Consider the following 16,187-nt stretch of genomic DNA (forward strand, 5'->3'; position numbering starts at 1 on the left):
CATATATGAATTTGGGAAATGTGGCTACATGAGATATAGGATGGAAAAGAGGAAAGGGGAAGACATAATTAAATTTCAATTACATTTTGACAAAATATAAGAAAAGGAAATATCACTCTGAACCTTATTAGTATACACATTTAATATACATTAATAAAAATTATGTAACAGTTTGAGGGGTAGGTCAGCAGTTAAGAGCACTGGCTGTTCTTGCAAAGGTACTGAGTTGAATTTCCTGCACCCATGTATTAGTTCACTACTGTCTGTAATTGTGGTTCCATGGGACCTAGAATATTCTGCTGGTGTGCAACTGTACATGTTGACAAAACACCCACATTCATAAATGAGTAAATCTTATTATTAAAGAGAAGGATAGCTCAGAAATTAACACTGAATGCTTTTTCTAGAAGACCTAGGTTCAATTCTCAGAATCTATAAAGTAGCTCACAACTGTCTGTAACTCCAAGATCTGACACTTTCTCACATGAATACATGTAGGCAAAATAAAAATGCATAAAAAATAAAAGTATTTTTTAAACAAAATATACAAACTATCATTTGTATAATTGCATCAGGTACTTGTCTCATTGCTTCTACACAGTACCTGACACAAATCATTTAATGAAGGAAAGTGTTATCTTGATTGACAGTGGTAAGAAGTATAGACTGTCATGCCAGGAAAGGCATGACAACAAGAGTCAGAGCCAGCTGATGACACAGCATCCACAAGTATGACACCCACAGTCTTAAAGCAGGAAACACTGAATTATTGTGCTTAACTTATTTTCTTTTTCATTTAGTTGAAGAACCAAGCCCATGCAATGATAACACACACACTGTGAGCAGGTTTTCCCACCCCAGATAACCTCATCAAGATAATTTCCCACAGACAAAACCAGAGATTTGTTTCCATAGTAACTTTATAATGCTTTAAGTTAACAATCAAGATTAATCACTGCAATAATATCTTCAAAGAATTTAAAAAGGAGGTGTTTCAGTGCTAGAAAGACACTAAGAATACATTTTTCAAATTTTATATGACCTGCTTTTCTTTTATGATCTGTGAACTCTGCTAAAGTACAATGAGTATTATTAGAAGAACACATTTATCAGAAGCATGAAAAATAATGACACAAGGATATTAATGCCACTGTGAATTAAAACTAGTTCAGATTTAGTTCTAAACTCTATAAGCATAATGCTTATAAGAACATGGATTATATTTAAAGGTCCTCTACTCAGTCTCTGGCCTACAATAATAATAGTGTATAGATACACTAGATTCCCTAACAGCTCCACATGATGAATTAGAGAAGGAGTGAAAAAATGGTAAGAATGAGAATTTGAATTCATACAACAGGTTTCTAACCTCATTTGGGCCTCCTAGTATGTCAGGGTCAGTGTGGCTCAGTTCCTGTATTAGAAAAGAGTAGTGGGAAAATAGTTTAGCCACTGAGATGCTTGGTTAAGGTATATGTAACTAAAAGCATTCCTCAGGCTAGGGCATCTTTGAGTCACTTGGTTTCTGATTTCCAAGTAGCATAGCATTGTAGAACTAAAGTGGAAGTTTTTGGTTATGTCGTATGATGCAGAGGCACATGATTTTTTGCTGGGGCAAGACCCAAGGAGGGGACAAGTCCACATTCCTTTGTCCTATTTACCATCTTTTCTCCCTTAACTTTGGAAAGTACACTAGAAGAGGGGTTGAAACATTTGAGAACCCTTAGTAAATTAGGTTTTGAAAATTTTAAGTATAAAGAGAAGTTAAGGAATCCCTGTTTTCAAGAATCTCATGATTTTTCTGGTTGTCATAGTAGTTTATGGAAATAGCCTTTTCATTAAATTTTTGTTTCTACCTCTACTCTGAGAGATCTGGGCAGTGTGGGAAGTACAAACTTCCTCTTCATGTTCTGAGCCGGGTGCCACCACTATAAGGAAATGCCTCCATAAATTCATTGGCTCAAAATAAAAAAAAAAAAAGATGGTAGGTAGATGATAGATAGATAGATGTTAGAGAGATAAAAAGCCATGTATAGATGATAGGTAGGCAGATAGATAGATAACGTATTAATAATTGTATCAGCAACTTGATGGGTGTGAAAATAGCACCCTTCCTCGTGTTATTTGATTATCACTTCAGTATGCCTTCTGTGGCAGGCAGTGTTTCCCTGCGGCTATTCACTGCATTTTCCAGACTATGATACTGCAGAGTTTGAGAAGCGGTATCTTCCTCTCCAGCCTGTCCTTCAAGATGCTGTTACTCTTCAAGATTTACATGAGCCACACTGTATCAAAATAAACAAGAGTTATTCCTTTTCTGTATAGAATTGAATGCAGGACAAAATGAAATAATATCAAAATTTCTCACACAACCTGTACATAATCAGAAAACCAGTTTATAACACATCTGACTTTCAAAAATGTTTCCTTTGATAAAGGTGTTATTTATGTTGCTGAATGGACATTATATGAAATCAGTAAAAATGTCTTTTCAGAGGATATTTGTCTGAGTGAACTTACAACATTCCATTTGATGAAAAACACTAAGACTTATGACTTCATTTCTAGAATTAATGAACTGAGTAATGCTCTACATTAGACTAGTTACTGATGACAGCAAAAGTCCTAATGAGTTGTGTTTTACTTCTAATTTTTATTTGAAAATATCTCCAGTATTACAATGGAGACAATGAAGCACTCTTACCTAAAGTATGCACACTAATCTTGACACATGGTTTGGCAATAAAAGTATACAAAGTCCAATGAAATAAAATGAAATTTCTAGTACCAAATGCCAGAGTGGCTGAGCTATTGGTCTTCAATACATGGCCAAGGACCAGCAAAGCACATTTGCCATTTAATTGCACTCCAGAGGTAACACAATTTACAGGTACTGATAATTAGAATGAGATTTTTAAATTCTTAGAGAGCAGTTTGGATTGCACAGATTACTTGCATAGCCAACTGTCCTGAAGTAAAGGTCACTTTAATAAGCCAGCTAAATCATAACTAGTTCCTGTAATCCCATGAAATCCTCATGCAGATTCCTCACGCAATACGGGCTGTTCAAACTTGACTTTCCTTAGTAAAGACACTGAAATATATAATATAAATATATTCCCTTTCTTTAAATTATATATATATATATGTATATACATATATATGTACACACATATACTACATGTGTATATACATTTATATATATGGAGTTATGTATGGAGATATACTATATGGTATATATAGTATATGCAGTATATAGTATATAGGAGTTATAAAGGTAGTATATTCATCAATAAATAAATGTGCATAGAAAATTTTTAAAAAAGGTAATGAATGAAAAGTAAATTAAAGTGAAATTTTTAAAGTGAAAAATACAATCAAGAAAGGAAGAGCTACTTTTCACTCTGATCTCATTTACATATATCTTTTGATAACCAACAAGCCACACATATATATCTCTACTTTATCTGGCCATCATGATCAAAAATCATAATGTCCTAACTTTCAGAAAAGCTAGAGAAATGTCAGGAGCAATTAATTCAGTTTCAACTGTATAAAGAAGACTGTATTGATTAAATTTTTGGCCTCCAAGGATCATTCTCATAGGTTAGAAAAAAAGCACTGTATCTGTCAATCAAAAGGGGAAAATAACTTGCCATTATTTGAATAAACTGATTAATTATTAAAAACATATTATAAAACATTCTCATATCCATGCCCAACCTGCAATTCATGAGTAGAATCAGCTAAGTAGTTTTTACAATTATTAGACTAAGGGGACACATTTCAATTATTAAGGATAAGTAAAGAATGGAGTCATTCACGGTCTGATGGGTACAAGCTCTCTACAGATTAGCTGGGCTCATGGGGATAATTAAGCAAAGTAACAAATCTGTGAAAGCACTTGCCCAGCATTTTCCATTCACCTAAGAGAACCTCATGTTTCTACTATTTACTTAGGATTACAATGTATCTTCTCTTTACCAGATTAGGTATAAGCAGAGGATGTAAACTTGTGAAGCATCTACACATGTTTGGCATTGAGAGTATCCAGCAATGTTATAGAGCAGTAAGAAATTTGCTCAATTATTTTAAGTTATTAACATGATTAAAATCTATAAAAATGGCCATGACTGAGGTAGGCATCACACACACACACACACACACACACAAACACACACACACATGTACACACACATTCACACACATATGTACACGCGCAAACACACGCACATGCAAACACACGTGCATGCACAGACAGACACACTATTTAAAGTCACAGAATGAAATATTTTTTGAATTCTTAAGTCATATTGTAATATTTTGGATTTCCCTAATATTTTCATGTGCTTATATCTCAGTAGCCTAATAAAATAACTTTGGAGAACCCTCACCTGCACTGCACATTCCTAATTCAGCATTATCTACACTTCTCATATGTGCGAATGAGGGCAGGGACAGGAAATGTCAATTAGAATGTCAGCTGGGCTAGTGATGATATGTTGTGTGATATACTATCTCTGTTAATATTTTAATTAGTTTATAAAATAAGTCTCTGAAATATGCCAAAGAGCACAAGTGTTCCTTGAATTTTAATATGCATGAAAATCTACAGGAGAACATGTTGAAGAAGTTTATTCAGATTCTACAGTTAGGAGAAGTATAGTAACGAAATTGTGAAGTAGGAATTTAGAAACCAAACTAAATTGACCGTGTGAATATATATCTTCAACGTCTACAAAAATGGCATGCAAGGTAGTGTTTATTTGGTATTAAATGATTTCTTTTCTTTTCCTAACTAGCATTTGTTCTGTAATTTTTTATGAACAAAGCATACTGTAAATCACTAAAGGGAAAAAGTGTTGAAAATCTGGTTTTCTGAGTAGAAACTAGAAGCAGTATACAGCTACATACATGCCCTCTGGACTTACATATAAAAGTAGTAAAGAAATTAATGTCACAGAACTTGAAAGACCAGCTATTCCCACTTGACTAAGAAATAACACTTCTGTGGCACCAGGGATCTGATGACAAAGTTTACAAGATATAAAAAGATTTGTTTTAAAAGAAAATAATGAAAAGAAGGAGTGGAAATAGAAGCTGCAGGGTAGAAAGCAAGCAGTTATAGAGCATTATTCCCAAGCTACCTGTGGGTGGCAGATTTACATGTGATTTGTGACAAGAATCCTAAGAAACATTCAAAAATGTAGACTTTATAGTACAGAAAATGTATAAATTTCAGATAGTGTGTGCTTGTTTTTGTTTTGTTTACAGTGTACTGGCAGATCAGAGTTGTATTTAGAAGGAACTTTATTACAATAATGTGCATGATAGATGATAAAACAAGAAGATAGGAGACCTCAGTGGGAAAACGTAGGCCAAGGCAGAAAAAATGGAAATATGAAAAGATAACATGGGGCTGGTTTTTGAAGGAGAGAAACAACATTATGTCTGACAAAGGCAAGCATAAAAGTATGAAGATTTGACACTTGTTAGGTATTCCAGAATATTCCTATTTTGTTGTGGAAAAGGTATGCTTGACATTAATGCAAACAAGGTATCCAGGAGAAGCAAGATAAGTAATAAGGCTCAGATTATAAATCCTGCATTGTGACTGTGTGTCTTCAACAGTATTGTGTGATTTAAGAACACTGTTACAGACCCAAGCCAGAGCTCTACATGTACATAGACACAAGTTTCATTCTTGTCCTTCTGAAACACAGGATAGATATCAATGTAGCCAACAAAAAAGAAATTGGCATGTGATTGTTCCTATTTCAGAAGGCACTTACCATCCATCAAGTTGAGATCCTCTCATCCATTCCATGCTGTTTGCTTCTTATGGTTTTCAAGACCTACACAATAAAGAGTTAAAATTATTCCATGTCTCTTCAAAGTAGATTCTCTACATTAGAAAAAGTGCAAACTGCCCACAAATGAACTTTAACTTATAGTTAAAGAACACTGTTAAAATGCCATTCTTGGATAGGAACAATTGATTTTCTATTACTTTGTAGGTTTCTTAGAATGTGTGACTTTGATGTCATGCTCAATGAAGCACTTTCTGGAGCTTGTGATTACGAAAATGTGCCTATTGTTGAACATGAAGCTAAAGGTGTTACTAATTTTATGACAATTACAAATTAGTTTTCAATACTCAGTGGTAATCAAATCTCTTCCTGGAGAATGTAAGGTGATTGCCATGAGAAAACACATCCTATTAGTGACAGAATAATTACAGAAGAGCATAAATAAGATATTTCACCTTCATTTGAATAAAAGGACTAAGTCATTGTAGTTGCTATTATGTAGAGATGGATAGATAGCTGATGTAGGTTAACAAATCTTATGCTAAGATTTACATTCAATTATATTCCACTTAAATAGCATATATTATCATTCAGCTACAATCCCCTGGTTAAGTAAATGAGCTTGATACTCCCATCTGCTGCAAAGAATATAGGTCTTCTGAGAATAGACGAGAAAGAATTGATCTTGTCTGCCAAAGTACACTTCCTTAGAATGAAAAGCAGAGTGTCAAATATCAGAGTCATAGCAAACTTTCATTGCTTTACTTCCTTCTACACATCTTAAGCCTTTAGCCCTGGAGAAAATGGGCCATGTCTAGTTACTCTCCAAGAAACAATTCAAGGCCACAGAGACAATCGACAACTCTGTGAGTATAATGAGCCAATATGCAATTGGCACAATATCACAAAATTTATTTTTATATATATTTAAATTTAAACCTTATACAGTATAACAGTGTTCAATGTTTAACTCTAAATTCTAAAGCTTCCAAATGATATTTTGAAAATATCCATGATTTAATAGCTAAAAACATATTTGGGAATTTTTATATTATATTTATATGATTATTATTCCATATAAAGTGTAGATTTGTGGATAAAAACGGGGTTGAACAAAGTATGTAAGTATCAGCTTATAAAATATGAAAATATAACTATTCACAAAGAACATCTTATCTTACTGGAAAAATAAGCTTAAAAAAATACATGATGAGAATCTTCTGCATGTCTTCATTATGCAAACCCAATCCAGAGACTCCTAGAGCATTGTTTATTACTCTTCTATAAATCATTTCTTGTACCAGCTGTTCTCAATAGTCTCAGCAGACCACAGAGGGCCAGAAAGTTGCTAAGAAGTCATCAGTTACATGTCTTTCCCAAAGTAACAAGAGCTTAAGAAAAAAAATCACTCAGTAAAGACTTTCATACTCTTGGTCCTAGAAGTGGGCAATTGTCAAGAAGTAAAAAGAAGCAAGACCTGCTTGAGTCCTGTCTTACATGCACAGTTAAGGAACTACAGCATGGATAATGGTACTAATACTGTCACAATTATTAATGTGATAAACACGTACAGATATCTCATCTAGCAGACTCCGTAAGGAGAGCCCTATGTATGATCTTAGATGTCTGATGGGAGACTATTCTCTACTGCCCTTTGTCTTAAGATCAAGACACTGAAGTTTTCTATGTGATTTACAATGAAGGACTGAAGTACCCAGGATATCTAAGCTTACTTATGGGCCTGCATTAGTATGTTATACACCTCCATATCTATTCATACTTGGTAGGGATGGATCTCAGACACCTTCCTCCACCTTGACTATACATTTCTAGCTCCCCCCTCACGTTCACCCACTTATTATAAATGTAGTGCTGATTATTGTGTATTTCCTTGGCAGCAAGATAAACCCTGATCTATAGCCTGTTGCATGATATTCTTCAGGTCTCCAGAGAGCCAGCCATTTGCCATTATCTTCTGTCATAATTCCAGAATGTGGATTCCTGTTTGATATATTTTTAAAAAGCATCTGTCCACATGATTTCTCCAGAAGTGAATCCATGTTTATATTGCCCTTCCTGGCTAGTAGCTGAACCTTCACACACAACTCTGGGACATTGCCACCAGCCATTCTCACAGCTTTAATATGAATGTTGCTGAAAAGTTTTCATTCTCAGAATTGTGTGATGACTCAAGGGAAATCTCTTTCTGGTTTTACTGACTGGTTTATGGGCCACCTTTTTTGCTTGTAGACTCAAAGGATCGAAGAAAAGGGCAGAGGCCAATCTCTTTGGCAGACACAGCTGTGCATTTTGAACCACCCATTTGGCCCCTTCCTTTTCTCTAGAATTTATGTATGCTTTTTACATTTTATTCCCATTGGAAACCTTTGGCCAAAGGTTTAGAGAAATAATATGTCCAGCAATCTTGCAGTTCATTTGGAAGTATCAAAGTTCCAATTAGATTCAGATATATATCTAAGAAAACAATTTTGAGGAATAACCTGTGCTCTATTAAATAACTAATTGAATAATATTATCTGCTTACTCCCATGTAAATACTTAGAAAAACTGTTTTTTTGTTGTTTGGTTGTTTGGTTGTTTGTTGTTTTGGTTTCATTGTTGTTGTTTGGGTTTTTGTTTGTTTGTTTTTATTTGTTTGTTTGATTGATATTATAAACCATGGACACAAGGCTTAGGAATATCCTAGGGATATCCTTAGGAATATTCATATCAACTTGATGATGGTAATATACTTTGTGAATGATGGACTATGTGTTTAAACTTGATCTCTACAAATGAAATAAATTTTATGCATACCATGCTGTTTTCACATAGTTCAAAATGTAGAAATGAACAGTTTTGTTGATTTCGTGACCAAAAATAACAGGTTAAAAAGTATGAACTAGGAGGGAAAATATGTAAACTAATAAATATATTTTCTGTCCTAAGGACCTTCATAAAAATCTATGGAGAAATATGCAACAAGGAGAATGGGCAAGCGTAGAGTTGGGGTTAGCTCTGTGTGTGTAAGGTCGCCAACTAATCTCCATCTTGACATAACTCCTGATGATGAATAGGAAGAAGAGCAGGGGGTAGAAGATGAAATTCTGAGCCTATTTTAAACATTACTGTCATTCCTTCTGGCAATTTAATTACTTAGTTCAACCACTGACGACTATTAGACAATTTCTATCATTACCAACGTGTAAAATTAATGAGAATCCATGTCCCCAGAATGTGCTTTTATTTTCCTCATTAGTCTTCTCCTTCAATGAATATGATCCACTTAAACTCGCCATTACAGAACAAAAACACAAGTTTTGAAGATCTGGAAACATCTGTTCCCTGCTATTCTGAAGAGTGCTGAACACATTTAAGGAAATAGATAACCCCTTGCTAGTCTTCAGGGAATCCTGTTGTTAAATAGTTGTAAGTGACATAGTGTTGGATTAGTGCAGTTTTATGCCACTGCCTATATTGTGACAAACTTCATGTTTCCTTTCCAACCTTTTAATTCTATATGTCTTTTAGTGTTTTATTTTATTTTATTTTATTTTGCATCAAGGCAATGGTAGAATACTTTCATACCAATTACAAAAAAAAATCAGATTTTTTTATTTATTTTAGTTGTCTTAGTCATTTTGATTTTAGTTGATAAAGAAAAGGATTACTTCTCATTTATCTCTAGATCATGAATACTGAGAGTTAAGTCAAATTATAGATGGTATTAGGATATAAATTAATCTTGGTTCTTATCAGCTTCTGGCTATAATAAATAAGACTGCTATGAACATAGTGGAGAATGTGTCTTTATTTTAGGTTTGAGCATCTTTTGAGTATATGCCCAGGAGTAGTATAGGTGGGTCCTCAGGTAGCACTATGTCCACTTTTCTGGGGAACCACCAGACTGATTTCCAGAGTGGTTATACCAGCTTGTAATCCCACCAACAATGGAGGAGTATTCCTTTTTCTCCACATCCTCGCCAGAGGAATGGATACAGAAAATGTGGTACATTTACACAATGTAGTACTACTCAGCTATTAAAAACATTGAATTTATGAGATTCTTAGGCAAATGGGTGAAATTAGCAAATGTCATCCTGGGTTAGGTAACCCAGTCACAAAAAACATAGTTTGCATTCACTGACAGGTGGATATTAGCCCAAAAGCTTGGAATACCCAAGATACAATTCATAGATCACATGAAGCTCAAGAAGGAGGAAAGCCAAAGTGTGAGTGCTTCAGTCCATCTTAGAAGGGTAAATCAAATACTCAAAGGAGGAAATACGAAGATAAAGTGTCAAACAGAGACTGAAGAAAAGGCCATCTGGAGAATTCTCCATTTAGGGATTCCTCCCGTATACAGATGCCAAGAAGTGTTTGCTTATAGGAACCTGATATAGCTGTCTCCTGAGTGGCTCTGACAGAACCTGGCAAATACAGAGATAGATGCTTGAACCACTAGACTGGGCATGAGGTCCCCAATGGTGGGGTTATAGAAAGGGCTAAAGGAGCTGAAAGGGTTTGCAACCCCATAAGAAAAACAATAATATCAACCAACCAGACACCCCAGAGCTACCAGGAACTAAACCACCAAAGAAAAGAGTACACATGGAAGGACCCACGGCTCTAGTCACATATGTAGTAGAGCATGACCTTGTCAGACATTAATGGGAAATGAGGCTCTTGGTCCTGGGACGGCTTCGTGCCCCAGTGTAGTTGAATGCCAGGACTTGGAGGTAGGAGTGGGTGGGTAGGGGAGTACCCTCATAGAAGCAGGGAGAGGGAAAATAGGATAGGGTATTTAAAGAGGGAAAAGGTGGAAAGGAGATAAAGGGGATAACATTTGAAATATAAATAAATAAAATATCTAATAAAAAATAAAATAGAACCTACGAAAAAGAGGAGAGTTTACAGGACTAAATGCTCACATTAAAAAATAAAATTTAAAAAAAAAATGAGCCTTCTGCCTGCTCCTTCCTGCTGAAGCAGACTGCTGGCTTGTCGCTCCCTTGAAGTCACCTTATCCTGAGCCATGCCAGAAAATCCACTGCTCTCAGAGTAGTCAGGCAACTGACATCACAGCCTGAGGCATCCCAGATCTTAAGTACACAGGGCAGCTGAGCAACTGATCACCAGCTTGTCTGCTCCCCTGAAGATACCACAGCTTGAAGGCATCCCAGAAGCTCCTCTGTACACAAGGCAACTGGGCAACAGACACCACAGTCTGAAGACATCCTGGTACTCTGTGGCATTCAAGGCAACTGACACAACAGACTGAAAGCCTTCTTGGAGTTCTGCTTCACACAGGAAAACAGAAACCACAGTTTGTAGGCTCAGCTGGAGAACATCTTCACATAGAACAACAGCTTAACTGCTCCTCTGAAGACCCAACAGTCCAAAGGCCTCCCAGGAGATCTACTGTAGCCAGGGCAACAGATCAGCAGCTTCTCTGCCACTCTGAAGATCCTCGAGTGGAAAGGGCCCACAAGGGATCTGCTACAGTCAGGGCCACAGGCCTATCAGGAAACCTGAAGCAACCCAGGGACAAAAGAGACAGACTACATACAAAATCACCCAGACCAGCAAACACCAGTGATAACCAGATGGTGAGAGGCAAGTGTAAGACCATAAGCAACAGAAGCCAATATACATGAGCATCATCAGAACCCAGCTCTCCCACCACAGCAAGCCCCAAATACACCAACACACCTAAAAATCAGAAAGCTGACCTAAAATCTTATCTCATGAAGACAATAGAATCCTTTAAAAAGGATATAAATAAATCAGTGAAAGAAATACAGGAAAACATAGGTAAACAGGTAGAAGCTCTTAAAGAGTAAAGAAATAAACAGCTTAAAGAAATACAGGAAAACACAATCAAACAGGTGAAGGAATTAAATAAAGCCATCTAAGACCTAAAAGTAGAAGTAGAAACAATAAAGAAAACACAAAATGGAGGCAAATCATGAATTGGCAAACGTAGCAATGAAGTCAGGAAACATAGATGTAAATATCACCAACAGAATACAAGAGATAGAAGAGAGAATATCAGGTAGAGAAGATATCATAGAAGAAATTGACATAATTGTCAAACAAAATTCAAAATGTAAAAAACTTCTAAACCAAAGCATTCAAGAAATTCATGACACAATAAAAATACCAAATCTAAGAATAATTGTTGTAGAGGAAATAAAGATTCCCAGCTCTAAGGAGCTGAAAATGTCTTCAGCAAAATCATAGAAAACTTCCCCAACCTAAAGAGATGGACATAAAGGTACAAGAAGCCTATAGAACACCAAATAAATGGACCAGAAAATAAAATTCATCACATAATAATCAAAACACTAAACACACAGTACAAAAAAAGGATATTAAAAGTTGAAAAGGGCCAACTAATATACCAAGGAGGCCTATCAGAATTATACCAGAATTTTCAAAAGAGTATAAAAGCCAGAAGAACATGGTTAGAGGTCATGCAGACTATAAGAGAACACAAATGCCAGCCCAGGATACTATACCCAGCAGAATTCTCAGTCAATATATGTGGAGAAAACAAAATGTTCCAGGACAAAACCAAATTGGAACAGTATTGATCTACTAATCCAGCCCTACAGAGTATCCTAGAAGGAGAACACCAACACAAGAACCTATGCCAAAGAAAAGTCAAGATATTAAGCATCTCACAACAAAACCAAAAGGAGAGAACCAGAAGCACACAAAACTACCTACAAAACTAAATACATCAGGAACCCAAAACAGTCATCTGTCTTTAATATCTCTCAATATTAATGGACTCAATTCATCTATAAAAAGCCATAAGCTAACAGACTGGATATACAAACAAGATCCAACATATTGCTGCATACAAGAAACATACTTCAATAACAAAGACAGACACATTCTCAGAGTAAAAGGATAGAAAAAACTCTTTCAAGCAAATGGTCCTGGTAAACAAGCTGGAGTTGCCCTCCTAATATCCAATAAAATAAAAAGACTTTCAAGCAAAAGGTATCAAGCATGATGAGGAAGGACAATTCATATTCATCAAAGGGAAAATCCACCAAGAGAAAGTCTCAATTCTGTGACCAAACCAGCTCAGTCAGTCAACAGGTTCTCCAGTGCAAGAGTGAGGATTAAAAAGAAAAAAGACAATTAAACAACATTGTAGCATGACCCCAGAGTTCTGAGGCTGAGGGAGGTTTACTTTTTTACCAATCTGCTTTTATTTATTTATTTATTTATTTATTTATTTATTTATGTATTTATTTATTTATTTATTTATTTGGTTTTTAGAGACAGGGTTTCTCTGGCTCTATAGCCCTGGCTGTCCTGTAACTCACTCTGTGGACCAGGCTGGCCTCAAACTCAGAAATCCAGCTGCCACTGCTTCCCACATGCTGAGATTAAAGGCATGTGCCACCACTGCCCAGCTCCCAATATGCTTTTATACCGTTTTAATTATATGCAAGTAATAAGGTCAGGTCTAGGTTGAGGAACAAGCAAGACAATAAATACAAATAGTCATGGAACAAGAAAGGCAATAAACAAAGTCCAGTAATCACTCCCATGATCACAATTTCTAAGGGCTTTGGGATGAACAAAATATCTGAGTCTACTTCCCTGTCCTAGCCCAAAGTCATATTCATGCATGAAGCCTAATTCTTTGTTCAAGGCTAAGATTAGATTCCTGCCTAAGCTTGCTTCCTTGTCATGGCCTAATGTCAGATTCCTGCCTGAAGACCATTTCCTTGTCCCTGGCCAATGTCAGATTCCTATCAAGTAGCCCCCAAAGCTGTACACATTTCTGAACAACTGTGCCCCAAATGCAAGGACACTGACATTCATAAATGAAACTTTACTAAAGCTCAAGGCACACATTGAAAGCCACACAATAATAATAGGAGACTTCAACATAACAATCTCACTAATGGACAGGTCATTGAAACAGAAACTAAACAGAGACATAGTGAAACTAATAGAGGTTTTGAAGCAAATGGATGTAACAGATATCTACAGAACATTTTATCCTAAAACAAAAAAGTACCTACCCCTTTTTCTCAACACCTCCTGGTACCTTCTCCAAAATTGATCATATAATTGATCACAAAACAACCCTCCACCTATACAAGAAGATTGAAATAATCCTATGCATCCTATCAGATCACCATGACCAGAGGTTGTTCTTCAATACAAGCCAAAAACAACAAAAAGCCCACATGCATGTGGACAATGAACAACTCTCTCCTCAGTGATAACCTGTTCAGGAAAAATAAAGAAATTAAAGACTTCCTGGAATTTAATGAAAATGTTGACTGACACATCATACCCAAACTTATGAAACACAAGAAAAGCAGTGCTAGAAGAAACTTATAGCACTAAGTGCCATGGTAAAGACATTGGAGAGATCTTACACTAGCAACTTAACAGCACACCTGCGAGCTCTAGAACAAATAGAAGTGAGCCTACCGAAGAGGAATTAGAAGGCAGGAAATAGTCAAAGTCAGGGCCCAAGCCAACCAAACAGAAACAAAGAGACAACACAAAAGAATCAGCAAAACCAAAAGCTGCTTCTTTGAGAGACTCAACAAGATAGATAAAACCCTTGCCAAAATAACTAATGGGCACAGAGGCAGTATCCAAATAAACAAAATCAGAAATGAAGAGGCAGACATAATAAATGAAATGACAGAAATTCAAAAGTCATCAGATCCCACTACAAAAGCATATACTCATCAAATCTGAAAAATCCAGATGAAATGGATGATTTTATAGACAGATATCACATATCAAAGTTAAGTCAAAAGCAGAAAAACTATCTAAACAGGCCCATATCCCATAAGGAAATAGAAGTCATTAAAAAAACTCCCAACCAAAAAAAAAAAAAAAAAAGCCCAGGGTCAGATGGATTTAATGCAGAATTCTACCAGACCTTCAAAGAAGACCTGAAACCAACATTCCTCAAACTCTTCCATAAAATACAAAGAGAAGGAAGACATCATAATTCATTCTTTGAAGCCACAATTACTCTGATACATAAAACATAAAGATCCCACAAAATAATAGAGAACTTCAAACCAATCTCACTTATGAAAATTGATGTAAAAATAATAAAATTCTTGAGAACTGAATCCAAGAACACATCAAAATCATCATTCACCACAATCAAGTAGGCTTCATCTTAGGGATGCAAGGTTAGTTCAATATACGAAAACCTATTAATGTAATCTACTATATAAACAAGCTCAAAGAAAAATAATCATATGATCATCTCTTTAAATGCGCAAAAAACATTGGACAAAATACCACACCAACTTCATGTTAAAAGTATTGAAGCGATCAGGAATTCATGGCCTATGCCTAAACATAATAAAAGCAATTTTCTGGAAACCAACAGCCAATATCAAATTAAATGGAGATATACTTGACTCAATTCCACTAAAATCAGGGACAACACATGATGCCAACTCTCCATGTTTCTATCCAAAATAGTACTTGAAGTGCTAGCTAGAACAATAAGAGAACCAAAAGAGATAAAAGGATGCAAATTACCAAAGAAGAAATAAAGGTATCACTAGTTGCAGATAACATGATAGTATGCATAAAGGACCCCAATAATTCTACCAGAGAATTTCTCCAGCTGATAAACAACTTCAGAAAAGTGGCCAGATATAAAATTAACTCAAATAAATCAGTAGCCTTCCTTTATACACATGATAAACAGGCTAGAAAGAAATTAGGGGAACAACTCCCTTCACAATAGCCACAGATAATATAAAATATCTTGGGGTAATTCTAACCAAACAAATGAAAGACCTGTATGACATTAATTTCAAATCTCTCAAGAAAGAAATCGAAGACCTCAGAAAATGAAGAGATCACCCATTCTTATGGTTTGGCAGAATTAACAGAAAAAAATGGCCATCCTACCAAAGGCAATCTGGCAATTTACAGATTTAATGCAGTCTCATCCAAAATTCCAACACAATTCTTCAAAGACATGGAGAAAGCAATTCTCAAATACTTCTGGAAAGGCAAACAACCCAGAATAGCGAAAAACAAAAAATCTTAGCCAAAAAAAAAAAAAAAAAACCACAGATGGGGGAATCACCATCCCTGAACTTGAGCTTTACTACGGAGCAATAGTGATAAAAAAAACAAAAAAACAAAACTGCATGGTATTGATACCGAGACTGACACATTGATCAATGGAATAGAATTGAAGACCCACATTGATAGAATAAAAGCACACTTCATCCCAGGGATGCAGGGATGGTTCAATATATGGAAATCCATCAGCGTAATTCATTTCATAAACAAACTCAAGGACAAAAACCATATGATCATCTCACTAGATGCTGAGAAAGCATTTGACAA

General features: G+C 35.6%; 1 long non-coding RNA gene across 2 annotated transcripts in view; it reads right to left on the minus strand.

The window, feature by feature from the left end:
* Nucleotides 1-902: 902 nt before the first annotated feature.
* The window catches only part of LOC116070567, a 79,740-nt gene continuing 64,455 nt past the window's right edge, over nucleotides 903-16,187 (minus strand). For both annotated transcript variants that reach the window (XR_004110467.1, XR_004110466.1), the window contains exons 2-3: nucleotides 5,793-5,855; nucleotides 903-2,285 (exon numbers count right to left, since the gene is read on the minus strand). This is a non-coding gene — a long non-coding RNA (uncharacterized LOC116070567). The remainder of the gene's footprint in view (nucleotides 2,286-5,792; nucleotides 5,856-16,187) is intronic.

The sequence above is a fragment of the Mastomys coucha genome, unplaced genomic scaffold (assembly GCF_008632895.1).
Source record: "Mastomys coucha isolate ucsf_1 unplaced genomic scaffold, UCSF_Mcou_1 pScaffold22, whole genome shotgun sequence".
NCBI lineage: Eukaryota > Metazoa > Chordata > Mammalia > Rodentia > Muridae > Mastomys > Mastomys coucha.